Source organism: Lissotriton helveticus, chromosome 8 (assembly GCF_964261635.1).
Source record: "Lissotriton helveticus chromosome 8, aLisHel1.1, whole genome shotgun sequence".
NCBI classification, from domain to species: domain Eukaryota; kingdom Metazoa; phylum Chordata; class Amphibia; order Caudata; family Salamandridae; genus Lissotriton; species Lissotriton helveticus.
The window spans coordinates 1,680,276,680-1,680,292,867 of NC_136069.1; positions in this window are offsets into that span (position 1 = coordinate 1,680,276,680).

Consider the following 16,188-nt stretch of genomic DNA (forward strand, 5'->3'; position numbering starts at 1 on the left):
GAGTTTGCCAGCGGGGAGGGGGGTCTACCACATAGGCTGGCAATCTGTATTCTGTTTTTCTGGTGGCCCGCCCGCCCGGCAACAGTAGGCACCGGAGGAGTGTGTTGTTTGTTAGGGTTGTGTCCCACGTGGCAGAGTGGCCCTTGATAGACTGATGCTCTAAACAACAGCATCATTAATTTCAAGGGTGGAGCCAAGGGACCCAGTACGAGTCGCCAAAGGCTGGAAGACAGGATTCTGCTGGCCTGCCCATCAACACAGATGTCCAGGCAGGTCCATGATGTTTTCGTGCCTCAGTTGGGTCTTCACACACCCTGTTTGGGCTGGGTCCCACGTTATTTTATATGTTTTCCTCGTCATCGTTGCTTGATTTTGCGTACTAGAAAGGGTCACTCATGGTCGTTGAAATGTCACTCATAATGACACTGAATTATGAAAATTTCACACATAGCAATTTGAAACCTTGGCAGCTAAGATGGAGGCTAAGGTGTCAATTGCCCATAGCCAAAAACCTGCTCCCTCAGTGAAGGCCCGGCATACTCCCACCTGCCCCCACCCACCATTGCCTGGCAGGGGAGCGGTCTGGGGCAAGACACTAATTTGCGGCCCCAATGGGGGGCTGAGGGAGAATGACACAACACTTAGAGCAACACCTGGCCACAATTAAGGCAGATTGCCACACTTAACACCTTCGCCCCGCACACAAAAGCCAGAAGTGTGATGGCCTGGGAGGCAGAAATGAAGTTGAGGCCCTTTAACAACCGGCCCACATGTTACACCTTTCAGCACTGCTTGCCTTCGCAACCCGACCCTGTCCCCAATTACAGGTCAAAGCTGCAAATGCAGATGGGCCTCGCACTACATGTGGGCTGCACAGCCCTGGGGAAAAGGGGCCCCCTCCCTGGGGTTAACAGCCATTAACCAGTGCTGCGAGGCACAGGGGAGGGGGCCTCTTCTCCTATTCTTACACATGCTTGCGAAGCCCAGAGGAGAGGCAGCCCTTCCCTGGGCCACGCAGTGCTCACCACAGGCGCGAGGCTGGTAGGGAAACACTTTTGCGAGGCCCCCTGTTGATGGACTGAGCTCGGGGCCCTGGGCAGCCGCCCATGGTGCCCATGCCTAGCGCCGGCCCTGCTGGTCCCGCTTAGGTTGAAGACCACACTTTCCTTGCTTCTACAGCAGGGCACATCCCTACTTCTGGTGGGCCCCGTAAACGGCTTCGCATGCCCTCTGTAGTTTGGATTCGAGGCCGCACGGGGCAATCCCGGGAGAACTGTCAACAGATCATTGAGTGGGTGTCGGCCCTCAGTACTAGGCAGTGATGCTGCGCGTTCAGTTGGCCGGTTTCCGTTTCCTGAGCCAGGTTCCTTAGACACGTGGTCAGGGCTCAGGAACAAATCCGGTGCTTCACAAACCCGGTGCTTTTCTAAGAAGCCGAGTGAGACAAAGTCCCATTTGTGACTGCAAGCAATGTACGATGTCTCTTGGAAAGTGATCACTTTTTGCACTATGATTAGTTTTTAAGGCAGTGTAACGGGATGCAAGTGTACGCTCATTAGATCCTTTCCATACATGCAATGGGTTAAATTCTCGCCTTTCTTATCAATTCAGGCCCACTTAAATGTTACATTGCTCCTTTTACAACTGTACAATCCAAAGTCGCGTATTTTGACACGTTTTCGTACTTAAATATAAAACGTCAGTTAGACTTTTTTTCTGTATTTGAAGGCATGGTGCTAAACCATTTTAACATCTCATTGTAAGTTGTCAAGTCAAGTCAAGTTGTTCTTTATTACGGCCAACATGGCCCAGTAAGTGCGAGAAGAAATAAATTACAGCAATGTTAAAATGAGACTTTTTTTAAATCCACAGTGTTAAAAATAATAATAAAATCCTATACAAGTTAAAAAATTCCATGTTGGGTAAAATTCCATCATACATCAGTAGATACCATATTTTCCAACTAGCGAGTAATTCCAATCTCCCCGTTATTTTCGTTGAATGTAAGCCATGAGGGTTCATTGAAAAAGAGTAAAGTGCATAGTGCATTAGCCAATCTATCTTTGGACTCCAATAACAGTCCTTTCTGCTTTTCCTACCCATAATTGTTGTGTACAAATTTGCGGAGCTTAAAATGTAGTACTTCATAACTTTTGAACAAATAGGGTAAACTCTATCACGTACGTTTGTTAAAGTTAAAACCAAATAAATCTGTTTTCAACATGTGAGGGCCCTTCTTGTGCACCACATTGAGAAGAGAAACCCTGCTACACAATAAACAATTGGAGTCCTGGTATCAGTTTTCAAGATCCTAAATGTTTCTACACATCTTCGGCTACCTAAATTTCTACATATCTGGACGAGCCATCTCTTTCTTGCTTTATTGTAGCCCGGGCACTCAAAGAAAACATGAAGTTCAGTTTCATCAGAATTATTACAGATAGGGCACCTGACCTCATTCTGCGCTTTCCATTTGACGGTCACGCAGCGTAAGGGCCGGACTCCGTATCTGAATTGTAAAAACAACTTCCTGGCTGCCGTTGGCTTAATAAGATCAATGGCTCTTTCAAAAACTGGGGTTGTCTTAATTTCCAAAAAGGTTTGAGAAGATTTACACAGCTTAGGGTCAGAGTGGAGCAGGGTCAGTCTGTAATCCTTGTAAATGGTCTTTAGGGTGTTTTTTGTGACGCGTAGCCATGATGCCTCCGGGTCAGACCAACAGTCCCCCATCCTCATACTGGTTAGCAGGTGCCTTATATGGGCTAACCAAGGGAGGTTTACTGCACCACTAATAGCTAGGACTTCTGACAGTTCCTCTCTATAATTCAGGAGCTCTGGTGTCGACCATAAGCGTCGCCAGTATAAGAGTGGTCTGAGGCATAAAACCGCCTCCATCTCCATCAACCCTAGGTCTAAACAGAGGGGAACTAAAGGGGTACTGCGAGGCAACCTGAAGAGATTCCTGATGAAGCCATTCTCCGATTGGATTACAGTTTCAGGTCTACAGTGGCCCCAGAGTTCTGCTCCATAAAGAGCACCCCCACATGCCTGCACCTTATAAATTTCCAGAGCCGGACTAACTGCACTCCTGCTTGTGTCCCCCAGTTGTTTGGGCTAGCTTTAGTGATGCTTTCCCAATGTGAGCCCCCAGTCCATGGTGTCTGTGATTGTAATTCCTAGATACACAAAAGATGTTACTCTTTCTAGGGGTTCCTTTTTTAAAATGGGATTTGGGCGTGTGCCCTTTGGTTTATTAAAAACCATAAATGTAGTTTTCTGGAGGTTGATCTCAAGTCCTCTCTCCTCACAGAACAGCTGGAATCTATCCAGCACCCTTTGGATCCCCATGGGAGATTTCGATACTAAAAGCGTATCGTCAGCAAACATCATTGCTGAAATTCTTTTTCCTGCTAATTTAGGGGCATCTAGGTCTTTCTCATTTGACAGTGTATTTATCAGATCATTTATGTAAAGGCTAAACAAAGTTGGGGCCAGTACGCAACCCTGGCACTCACCTCGGTTAATTGGAATTGGAGCCGTTAGTCCGCCGTCTTTGCCAAATCGTATTTGTGCGAAGTTGTTTTCGTGCAGTCGCCTGATGAGATGGATAAGATACACCGGGGCGCCTAGGTCAAGTAGAACAGACCATAGTTTAGCCCTTGGGACCAGGTCAAAGGCTGCCCTGAGATCCACGAATATCAGGTACAGACTGCCCCTCTCGAGACGAACCGTCTTCCAGTGGAGCAGTTGCAGTCTTAAAACCTGGTCCAGTGTTGATATTTTCTCCCTGAACCCAGCCTGGAGCGGGGAGAGAATACTTTCGTTATCCATCCATGATTGCAGTCTTAATAGTAAGATTCACGCGAACATTTTTTGTGAGATGTCAATCAGACTAATGGGTCTATAGTTACCTGGCAATAGGGGAGAACCCTTTTTATAAATGGGAATTATTTCAGCCCCAGTCCAGCTTGTAGGGATCTTCATCCCTGCCATGATTGCTTTGAAAGTAACCCAAAGGTACGGGGCCCAAACGTTTGGTCCACTCCTATATAGGTCCCCCGGGATTTTATCTAAGCCAGGTGCTTTGCCGGGAGCGATTCTCTCTATTGCAGATTTTACTTCCTGCAGAGATATTTGTAAGTTGTGCACCTGATCGCTTGCAGATAGTCGACTGTATTCTGTCCTATTTCAACAATCCTTTCTATTAAGGCGCTCACATGTTGATGTAGCATTCGTTCCAGTTGTCCACACATCCTTTGGTGCGCATGATGTTTGCGATTTGGTCCAGGAGAAGCCAGCTGTCCTTAATTCTGCTTAATTCAGAGACTCTGTCCCTCACCACCCCTTGTTGTAAATACCTTAACGCCGCGCGGCAATAAAAATCGAGTCCTGGGCACGATAATTGAAACCATATGGCAGGAAATGCGGGTAATAGACACCAATAGGCCAGAGGCGGAGCTATGCACCCGCCTCTGGCCTATCGTGTGCTATTTTACAAAAGAACACGCAGGGAAAGGCCACTAGCAGGCGGCAAAGGTAAAATCACATGCACAAAGGTGTGCATTTCCCAGGTCCATTTTGAAAACCCGGACAAAAGGAATCTCGCTTTGCGAACACTGCTGCTCAGTGTATTGCTAGGCGCGAGAACTAAACAGGAAACACAGTCCTGCCAAGTCAAAGGTGTCTTAGCAGGGAATGTGAACCTGCCAGCGCTGAGCAGCCTTACGTCAGCTGTGAGCCCCAACACTGATAGTGCAGCGCACACGCCATATTATGCGCGCTGGCAGCTGCCCCACTTAAGTTTTGGCAGGCTGCGCTTCAGTAACAGACACCATGCACATGCGTGACAATGCATTTCAGTGCGGTAATGCAGAGTACCACACTGAAATGCATTAGTCTAACGCATGATGCGTGATACTTGGCAGGACTGGGTGAGACAGTGAAGGAGGGCAAGGAAGGGGAAATTCGGTGTTAAAAACATTGTCCACTGTATAATGAAGGATTAATACCACTTACTGGCAAACTAGACAGAAATGAGCACTGAGGGACATAAACAAGACGACAGGGGGCTGCTTTTAGCGTTACCTTAATGCAAACTGCTCCAAACGCCCCTCAAAATATTGGATGTCTTGGCCCAGGTCGCCCATGCTAAAGGCCGGTCCTCCTAACCAACATGACACCTAATTAGTCCGCTTTCACTCGTTAGGAACAGCGCCTCGTGTAAGTAAATTTTAGAATATCCATTAGGAAATTTCCACTTGTATTGCAAAAGGACAGTGACCCTACTCACCTTCAGGAAAGCCCTTCAATCTTGGCTATTTAAACAGTAATCCTGCTCATGCTAACTCTGTTACTTCAGTTGGCCATCTTCTTATTGAGTCTAGCGCCTAGACAACCTCGGATATTAGCGCGCTTTTACACATTTTATTTCACTCAGTCATCAGTTAATGCTGAAACACAACAAGGACAGGCTGTCTAGCCCCTCGTTAAGTCTGCTCGATCAGGCACAGATGAGTGACACTGTACGCCAAAGTGTTAAAGCTTGAAAACAGCAAATTAGGCTGGAGATGCAAATTCCTGAAATATCTTTTCATTTTAAAAAGGAGAGGATGAATTTTTTTTCAGCGAAGAAAGTCCAGGAGAACAGAGCTACTCGCCGCCATCGTACTGAAGGCGGGACTCCCGGTCAAAGCGTTTGAGGCCGGGCTTCTCCAGAAGTACTGCCTTTAGGCAAGATTGCGGAAGTAGCTTTGTCAGAATGCAAGTGTCACCCCCCCAAATTAAAAGGTGCAGTTAGGAGAGCGAGAGGCTTTAACGATTTTAAAATGTATTTATTGTTTTAACCATTTCAGAACAACTCTTTACCCTTCCGAAGACCTCAAACATCAGTGAAACACAGCACAGGTGGGGTGGCAGCCTGTTAACAGGTGCTTGCTGAACGACCTCTTTGGTTGCAGGATTGCCTCGTGAGGTGAATGTGACGCCGAATGAAGAACCAAGCACAGGACCCACAAGTTGCATGTGAAAAATAGACCAGTTGTGGCGTCTAACTTTATCAATTGGGGGATTTTCACAGAAGCTGACAACTACCTTCACTCAGAAGCAATGGTGATTTTCCTGGGCTGTAAACTTTCCACCATCTGACACTTTATGAAGAGAAAATATGCTTGTCCTAGATACGGCAGTTTCCAAATTTCCAAACTTTGCGTAGGTGGCCAGTGAGGTCGCAGTGAATTCTGGTACTTGTAGTCTTTCATATTTTGTATTTAATGGGTTCTCAGTCACTCTAGTCTTGGTCATTCAGAAGGAAGGGGTTCAAGGGACACCAAGCCATACTCCTGAGATGAGAGCTCTATGTGTTATATTCTGCGTAGGGGAAAGTACATGACGCGGATACCCCCTCCCAAGTGTTAATTTTCCTTAATATCAGTTCTTGCCAGCAATAATAACAGAAACCGCCGCGGCTCTCCCGACTGGTAATCCTCCGCTATTATTATGTTTAATAGCTCAATGCCGGGAAATGTATTCATGTAAATATCACAGCGACCGGGAGGTAATCTGCACCCTTTGTGGAACTGCACACTCTGCTGTTCAGTGCCAAGAAGGCCCCTCCTGCAGCGAGCCTCCCTCGGAGCAGGCTGATCACAGCAGTTCGGTGCTAGCAAGGTGTAGCAGTGATGTAGATGGATTGGCGCTGCCTCCCTGCTTTGTAATTACATACCATAGCTTCGGGCTGTTTGAGCACGGGAGACATCTGACCTACTTTTGTGCAAGTATTAAGCAAGAGAGAGCATATTGCAGGGTTTGTGCCTTTCCGAGCAGGAGTGCCTATTCGTGAGCATGCAGCTGCCTACAGAACATTTGGTGCCGGGCGCTCCTTACCACAAAACGTCTTTATGAAACTAAACAACAAGCACTCGCCAGACAGAGACTTTTCCTTTTTCTGCCATCCCACTTGGACGGCTCGGCCTGCGTTCCTTCTGGCATAAAAGGTTTTTATGGGGCCATGTGTTTGGCCCCATAAAGATAACAACCTTTTACGCCAGAAGGAAGTCAGGGCAGTCCGTCCAAGTTGGACGGCTCAAAGAGAGAAAACTTTACCTCACCAAGTGCTCTTTCGTAATGGCTGGCCACCATTTAGCATAAACGGTGACGCTGGCCAATGGGAAAGAGGGGCGGGCTTAAAGACCGTTACTGAAACCTCCTGAAAACACTAAATGTTGCCAGCGAGACAGCGCATGTGTGCAGCTCTATGCTTCGACCTAAAAAGCAACAGTTTGAAAAGAAACTGAATTTGGGATTTATTATCTGCATAACACACAGGCCTTCTAGCATTGAAGTCTCTGCTAATGCGTGTACTGTAGGTTTAATTGCAGAGGTGAAAATGCAGTAATGTGTTGTTCATGGTGTGGCTCACTGGTTAGAGGCGGCAGACCCGTAAGCAGAGGACGGCCCGGGACCAGGGTTCGATTCCCGACGCGGCAGGGTCGTGGACCAGGGTCAGCGGGCTCGATAATTCTCGCCTCGGTGCCTACTCCAGTCAGGGACCACACTCGGCAACTCTGGACATTAGCTTGCCTCATCTTCACAACGGCCCCCCAGACCGCCGGGGATGCTTGGTCGCACCTTAGAGATACCCATTAGGGACCATCTCTCAGGGTGAGCCAGGACGGGTTCCCCAGCGGTCGAAGCGCGGAGATACTCCTCCGGGAGTTGATTCTAGCGCTATATAAACCCACAATTAAATTAAATTAAACAGAAAAAAATGGATTCTGAAATTTTCCAAAGGGTTGAACGTCTCGAAAAAAAAAAAAAAAAAAATGTTCAACATGTTCCTGAAGCAATCAGCAAATCATGCTAAAATTATCACAAAACAGTCTTTTTAATTGGAAGACTGTGGTGCTAGTCAAGTAATCTGATAGTCCTTTTCAAACAATCCTAAACCACCAGTAGCTATGCTTCTTGTGAAATAATCAGGTACTCAGTTTCAAGTCATCCTTAAATCATGAAGTACAGTCACACCCTGTGAAGTCATCAGATAATCATTTTTAAGTCATCTTCAAATCATCAGGCTTAAGTTTCTAAACTCTGCTGATGACTTTAAGAGCTTGATGACGTCTGATGACGTGAAAATGACTTCTAGAGTAGGTGGATGATCATCAAATGACTCTGGGATGGCTTTTAAAGTAATGATGTTTGACCTGGGCAGAGAGACCTTTGGACGCCTATTGAGACTGCAAGTAAAGGGTCGCTCTCTCTAGGGCTTATCATAGTAGGTACACAATGGCGACCGCGCTGCACAGCAAAAGTGGGAGTTTGTCGGAGTGAGGAGGCATGGGATTTGAGGGTAAAAGTGATATTAAAAAAAGTACCTCTCGCTGCCCCGATGCCCATGGTCTCAGTCTCTTAAGGAACAGGCTCCCCAGCCAATCCGGACACTGTCACTGAAATTACTTTCCCTGACACTCCTGAACCTTAGCATTTCTGGTGGTGGACACAGCATAGAAATGTTCTCCAGTTTCATGCTCTCCCTCCACCAAGTTTACTGCTCTTCATTTTCCATTGAAATCACTGCGCAGGCGCAGCAGAGCAAAGGAAACTTTGCAGCCCAAGTCTGACAAAATGGAGCCCAAAAAGAGCCCAACTCAATTCTGCTCAACAGAATAAGCCCAACGCCCATCAACAGAAGACCATAAGAAGAAAGACTAAAGCCTGAAAGAACTGGAGTTTCACATAATGATGAAAATAGGTTACAAAAGTGAACAAGCACATCGAGGAGAAACATTTATTATCCGTTGTAAAACAAACAGCTTTATATGTAGTTCAATTAATAACATATTGCAGCATAAAAATATGAATGTAAAATATTTAAATTAAATTGTCTGAAAAACGCAGAAACAACTTTTAATGCTCAAACCCTTTACAGTAGTAATGTCAAAAGGTGACTAAGTTTCACAAGTTATTTTGCATTTTTGTAGCTCCTAATTAAAATTGAATTGCATTTTGGGGGTTGTAGTTCTTATTCACTTAACCAATTATTAAGCTAACACAGTCTTATCCATGTCACTGTCATAGCTCCCAAAGGTTTAGATTGCTGTGTGACATTTTCATAATTATAGTGTAATTGTGACATTCAACAATTATGAGTGACACCTTCGCACAAGCAAAATCAAGCAATGAAGGCATGGGAAACATATAAATATCACACATTACCCCTATTTGAGTAACGAAGAACTATAAGGAGACCTTAAAACTGCTGAAAAGTACCCCCAAAAAATACAGAACTGAATGGAAAAATGCTTTCTCTGTCCCCTCTCTGGTGAGCAGGGCACCGGATCCACAACCTACTCGGCACAACAGCTCTATCCCCCTTGCTCTCGGTCACACTAGCACTGTGCTTCCACATCTCCAAGACAATGCAAGTAGATAAAAGAAACAGAAAAGTGACTGCACCAGGTGCCCAGTGCAAGAATTAACTTGTTGGCCATCAGACATTTGCAAAGACAACCTGTCCCCTTATACTTACAACCTCTCTGCAGATGTGCACAACGTCTTTAGAAGCCTTTATTTTAGTTTTTTGAGCCAACTATTGTAGAAGCAGGTGAGACACAGAACGCATTTTAATTTGTGTTGAAAGTAAAACATTTAAGTGGAGTTTTATATAGCGCTAACTTGGCCAAAAGACATCAGAGCACGCTTTATGTGAGAACAAGATATTTTTACATTTGAGAGTCGGATTTTGCAATTTTTTATTCAAGAACAGGGAGGGTAAGTGAACTAATCAGGTGTTGTTGAACAGAGTTCGGGATTCAAAATACGAAGTTGTTTCAACACTTCACTTATTCTTTTACTATAACTGTCACACTATTATTGTGGAACTGTGTATTCCTTTACTATAACAGCCACATATATTAGGGTTTTTTAAGAGTACCTACAATGATTAGAGAAAAAAAACCACAAACAGTTTGTAAACTTTATTACTAGTTAGGTACATCTTTTTCAGAACAGCAGTACGTTTAAAGTTCTAATAATTTAAATTGATCCTAATAATAATGAAAATATATACACACACACATGCATGTTTGTTTGTTGGTATTGTGAAAGAATATTATTAACCTAGCCATACCATTCATTTAAGCTTTCAAAGTTTGGACGAAAATGCTTTGCACATACATCTTTTTAATATGTTAGTAGTAAGCACATAATAGCTCATATTCATACAAATCTCTGCATACAAAATCATTAAATTCAGCATGCAACAGTTGAATAAAAGAATGTGATCAGTAGTCTGGTAATATTCATTACAGTCCTGTAGTATGTATATTCACTGATTTTTCTGCATTGTAAATGAAGACTATTTGATTAGCAAATAAGTATTTGATAAGTATTCTGTTAGTGTTCAAGAAGTATCACTCACATTCCAGTAGTCTTCATACACTAAGCTTCACAAAAAGAATACTACTGAATACTAAATTTGGCATAAAATAGTCTTCGAATGCTATAAAAAGACAGGTTAACCACTAAATGTAGTATTCGACTTCGGTAAACCGAATAAGGGGGTTGTTCGAGAATATGCCATCCAGTGTATGACCTGCATCATGGGTGGGTCCAGTGACTATCTGGGTCAAACCTAGACTTTCCATATTATCTAAAAGTATCTTCACTGTTCCCACACTCCAAATAAAAATGTAAGTCCCCAAGGGCAGTAAAACTTTGGAACTCGAAGCAAGATTCCATGAGAGTATGCTGTGCTCGAACGAATGCAGCACGCTACCTTGATGGCCAAAATAGGAGCAGCCCTGGGAAGCTGTAGGTGTTTTCTATTTTAATATTAAACACCACAGCTTCTGCGTCCGTTAGCTGGATAGGATTGCAGGTGACCTTAAAGCATGAGTGGTAGATAATAGGAATGCCACCTCCCCTATTATCTTTCCTGTCCGTGCTGTACACTTCATAGCCTATTGGCAAAGCCTAATTCCAATCTGGCTTGGACGTTTCAGTGGCCCAGGTTTCAGTCAAGAAAACTAGGTAAGGATTCTAAGTCTGCATCAAGTCCTCAAACTCTGGTCAATGTTTAATTAGGAATCTAGTGTTCAGCAGGAAACAGGCAAGGGAAACATATTCCTCGTTGTTTATTTCCCTCTGACTAGGGGCGTGAGTGGGCTCCACTATACGAGGAGTTCCAGCAGCAATAGCTCAACTAATGTTGTCTCCTGACCTTGGACTCAGATCAGTGGCCCCTACGATATTCCCTGCTGTATCCCTACATGGCACAGAGTATCCACAGCCATTACAGTAGTAGGGGTCCCTTACCTATATCCAGGGCAAGTAGTTGATCTCTTGTAAAATTTTGGGGGGGAAAACGGCCAGGGGTCCTGGCGAACGGCACGTTCAAGGCACTGACGGGAGCAGATGGGCTTGCCTTTGGTGCGTCAGCATTTACTTTTCTGCCTCATGTGAGCCAAAGGCTAGAACACTGATCTTCGGGAGGCGGGCCCGCTCTTACATATGGGCACTGCAGGTCAGTTTGACAGCACGATATCACAGCAGCGCTACCAGTGCAAATTACCAAGTGCAAGTGCAAATAAACAATTTGAAAAACAGAGTCAGTCTAAAATAGGTAAAAATGTAATTAAAAAGGAGTCAACTGAGTACCTGTAATTATAGAGCAGGCTTGTCCAGCGAGGTAAGTTTCATCACCTCGCTCTACCAGTACACTACATTACAATCCTCAGGCTCCATGGCAGTGTCTAATGGGCTAAAAGGGACCCCGTTCGGACCTACACAAGTGCTCCCCTTGCCAAACAAGAGTAGAGGATGCAAAAAGAATGGCTCTGCAAGCACTTCTGGAATTGGGTCTCATGCTCTCGTGTCACATGGGTCTCTTCTAACAGTGCAATATTTTTTGCCAAGGCATCCTGATATATCATAACAATGCGTGTCTCTTCCTTGTCTTCCCCAGACCTCTGACATTCATACTCATAATGCCATGAGTACCCATGTGTGTGTAGTGTACTGGAAAGAGTGGGGAGGAGCTGCAGGAATAGTCTGCCCCCAGGTCGCCAACACACCACACATCCTGGAGATTTTCCTTTGGGGGCTATGTGCCCTAATCAATGGCCTCCCACTCAATAGATCTGCAACAGGAAAGAAAACATGAACCCTCAATACCTCCTTCCCCGGGCAGAATCCAAGGGGAGGACTGAACAGTCAGTGACAACATCAACCTACTAAAGAAATCCTAGCAGTCATCCTCACACCCAACTCAGCCAAGGCATAAAGGGTAAAGATAAAGAGTCCTGTGATGCCAATAGGTTTTTCATATGCTAGTGGTCTCCTAGCGGCCATTTCAACACTCTGTAATGAACAATCAGCGGCAGACAGCAATCAGCAGCTGACGCGTAAACTACCTCCCTAACTTTCACCTGGCAACTATTTTTGTATACTTACATCTACCTATGTTCTCCATGTGTATCTTTCCACATTACCTTTCGGTCTACATATTCTCTAATTGTGCTAGTCTGACCCCTCTCACATCCACTTCAAAGTGCATGCTCATATTGCATCCTATCCTTCATCCTCAAGCTCCTTATAATCACCCTCTGGGACTGCCATTCTTAAAACCATCTCTTGTGTCTAATCTCTGGCCTTAAACCTGTACTATTCTACCTAGACTCTCACATTTTCCTTCTGGTACTGCACCTCTTACATCCACACCTACATTCCTTGCACCACTCTTCATTTCTATGTACACAACACCTCTCCCATTCATGCTATATACACAATGCACTGTACTTCTCACTTCCTCAACAAAAGATAACCATATCCTGTCAAATGTACCCCTCTCATTCCCATCTCTCATTTTTGCCAAGCTGCCCCATTATAGCCACCTCTTACATTTACTTGACACCTCACCACATCTATCAACCAGACACTTACATTGCTCACTGAATATGGCCTTTTTCATTAGCCTCTCACCATTCACTCACTCTACTCTGCTTAAGGCCTACTAATAGTCATTTGACAAACCCCTTGACATCCAGCTATCCACTTTGTTTCCCCAAAAAACTTTAACCTTTTGTCAATGTGTCTCTCTTACATGCACATCTCAGTTCCTGCTCCATACCTCGATTACCTTCTGTATATTATCTACTTCCTTTCTCAATAAATTTGCATATATCACAGCCCCCTTTCAACGTAGTGCCACATACTTCACCTCTCATCTCCTGCCACACTCTAACCTTGTCTAGCTGGTTCTCCCTGTTTTACGTCTGCCTATTTCTAGCATGGCTTGCCCAAGTTTTAACCAGTTTTTCAAGGTCCTACAGTCTGATATCCACGTCCGAGCATTTCTAACAATTCCTAATAAAGAGGATACTCTGCGTTTCCTCTCCAAGCACTAACTTTACCTTAGTTAATATTTCCACTCTTATCTAAATTGTTACTTGTACTCTGGGCATCCAGCCGTATCTTACTTTCTGTTTGTCCACCTATGAAAAATATTTGCTAACTCGGTTAAGGCTTAATTTGTTTTTCCGCTTGGTTACATTCCCAGGGAGACAGGATTGGTCAAATTCTATCATCCAGTGTCCTTGCGATGGTTCCTCTGAACAGTCCAATATTCACATATTGCTGTTCTGTAAATATTATGAAGTACCGCGCAAACGCTGGATTATTCCAATCCTGTTATCCCTGGGACTGAGAAGATGCCGCCCAGCTTTCATGGCTCTACAGTTTTTAGATACAGTATCAAATGCTAAATGCATAGCTATGTTTCTAAAGACCTGTTTGAAAATGCGAGCCACTCATGGAGACTTACAGTGACTTAAAAATGAACCACTCTGGATTGTTATGCCTGATTTTAGATAATTAGCAGACAGAATCCAAACTTTTTACATGATCTATTGTACGGTTGAAAGGCTTTAACATATGTATATATACATATATTGTTTAATACTATTTTTATTGTGTATTTATGATGCATATGTAACTGTATATAATGATTGTTGCTTTTATGATTTTATCTTGTTCTAAAATCGAATAAAGCTTTTCTACTGTTACTTGTTCTACCCTATTACTCCTGAGTCGCCCTTCCATGACAAAATGTCAATACAACTCACTCTCACCTCTACCCTTGTTTAGCTAGCTCAGCCCCTCCAACATTAACCTCTCCAACAATATGTGCAGCTATGCTACACATTTAAATACCCACCTCCTCTCTTGTCTGTCAATATAGTGCATTGATTTTATATATGGTACTAGCAGCTTGTCCCGACGTTGTCCGGGTATGAATTACTGCCGGCCAGTAGTATATTGTTTTGTAGGATTTAGTTTTGATAGCATTTCTTATCTGTGACAGGCCTGTGAAACACTCCGATTCACAGTGCACTGCTGATGCACTTAAGAGTGTGCGTTCAGTAGTGTGTGAACTCGAGTTTCCCTACTTTATTTTTCCTTGCAATATTATATAGCGCGAACTCGACAACATGGCATGAGCACAATTTACATTACAGAAGAACACATTCATTTGTGGTAGGCACGGAGAGACAAAGCGATTTGACTGGAATCACAGGATGTTGAGCTGATGCCGGGATTTGAACGTAGCTCCCCAGCTCTAAAGTTCGCAATTCTAGAACTTGTGGCGGGAGGTGTGTCTAAAAGTGTATGTCGGTGCTGGCCATCAATGAGAGAGACCTGTGCATTTTGCAAATCGGTGGTGAAAAATATGAGTATGTTGCTGGAGATGTGGGCCGCCGTGCCACCAATGTACTTACCGGGGGAGGGTAAACACCCATTATTCCGCAACTTTCTTTCCGCATACCATCACTCCGCATACTTTCATTGCGAAAGTACCATGACTCCGCAATGCCATTATAACGCATGGCATTACATTTGATATGCTTTTACCACGCATACATTTACAACGAAATTCGTTGTAAATGCATGAATGGTAAAAGCATGTCTTTTTTTAATGTTTGGATAAGGTAAGTATGGGTATAGGGGTATATGTTTTGGGGTACTGAGGTATATGTTTTGGGGTGTTTGGGTATTTTAAGGGTTCAGATATAGTTTTGGGTTATGGGGTACAGGGGTGGTTTTAGGGTTTAGGGATAGGTATGGGTTTTTGGGTACAGGGATATTTTTAGGGTTCAGGGCTAGGTTTGGGTTTTGGTGTATTTTTAGGGTTCAGGGGTAGGTTTGGGTTTTGGGGTACAGGGGTATTTTAAGGGTTCAGGGCTAGGTTTAGGTTTTGGGGTACAGGGGTATTTTTAGGGTTCAGGGCTAGGTTTGGGTTTTGGGGTACAGGGGTATTTTAGGGTTCAGGGGTAGGTTTGGGTTTTGGGGTACAGGGTTATTTAAATGGTTCAGGGCTAGGTTTGGGTTTTGGGGTACAGGGGTATTTTTAGGGTTCAGGGGTAGGTTAGGGTTTTCGGGTACAGGGGTATTTTAAGGGTTCAGGGCTAGGTTTGGGTTTTGGGGTACAGGGGTATTTTTAGGGTTCAGGGCTAGGTTTGGGTTTTGGGATAAAGGGGTATTTTAGGGTTCAGGGGTAGGTTTGGGTTTTGGGGTACAGGGGTATTTTTAGGGTTCAGGGCTAGGTTTGGGTTTTGAGGTACAGAGGTATTATACGGTTCAGGGCTAGGTTTGGGTTTTGGGGTACAGGGGTATTTTTAGGGTTTAGGGATAGGTTTGGGTTTTGGGGTACAGGGTATATTTATAGGGTTAAGATGTGTTAGTGTTTAAGGGTGTTGGGGTATTTTAAGGAGTAAGGGTGGGTTATGATTATGGGGTGCAGGGGTATTTAAAGGGAACAGGATGGACACCCGGAGCTGGAATGTTCAGAACCTGGGAAGAAAAAACAATGAAATATTGGGCACAACGCTCGCTTTTATTTCCCGTAATCCCGCGCCCCACACACGCCCACGTCCCCAGCACACGCCCACAGCACACGATATGAGACATGGCATGAAGGGCGGAACGTACCACACGCACCCAGCGTTTGTCACACCCCCAGCACACTCCCACAGCACAACGCAGACACGCCCACAAGGGGCTACTTTGCTGGCACGCTTCTTTTACCTTTTAAATGTACATGGTGGGCGTCTGCATAGCCTATGTCCTTTTGCTGCAACTGCCCTTTCCAACGCTGTGTTGGGTGTTGTGATTGGTGTTGTGTTTCCTGAGATT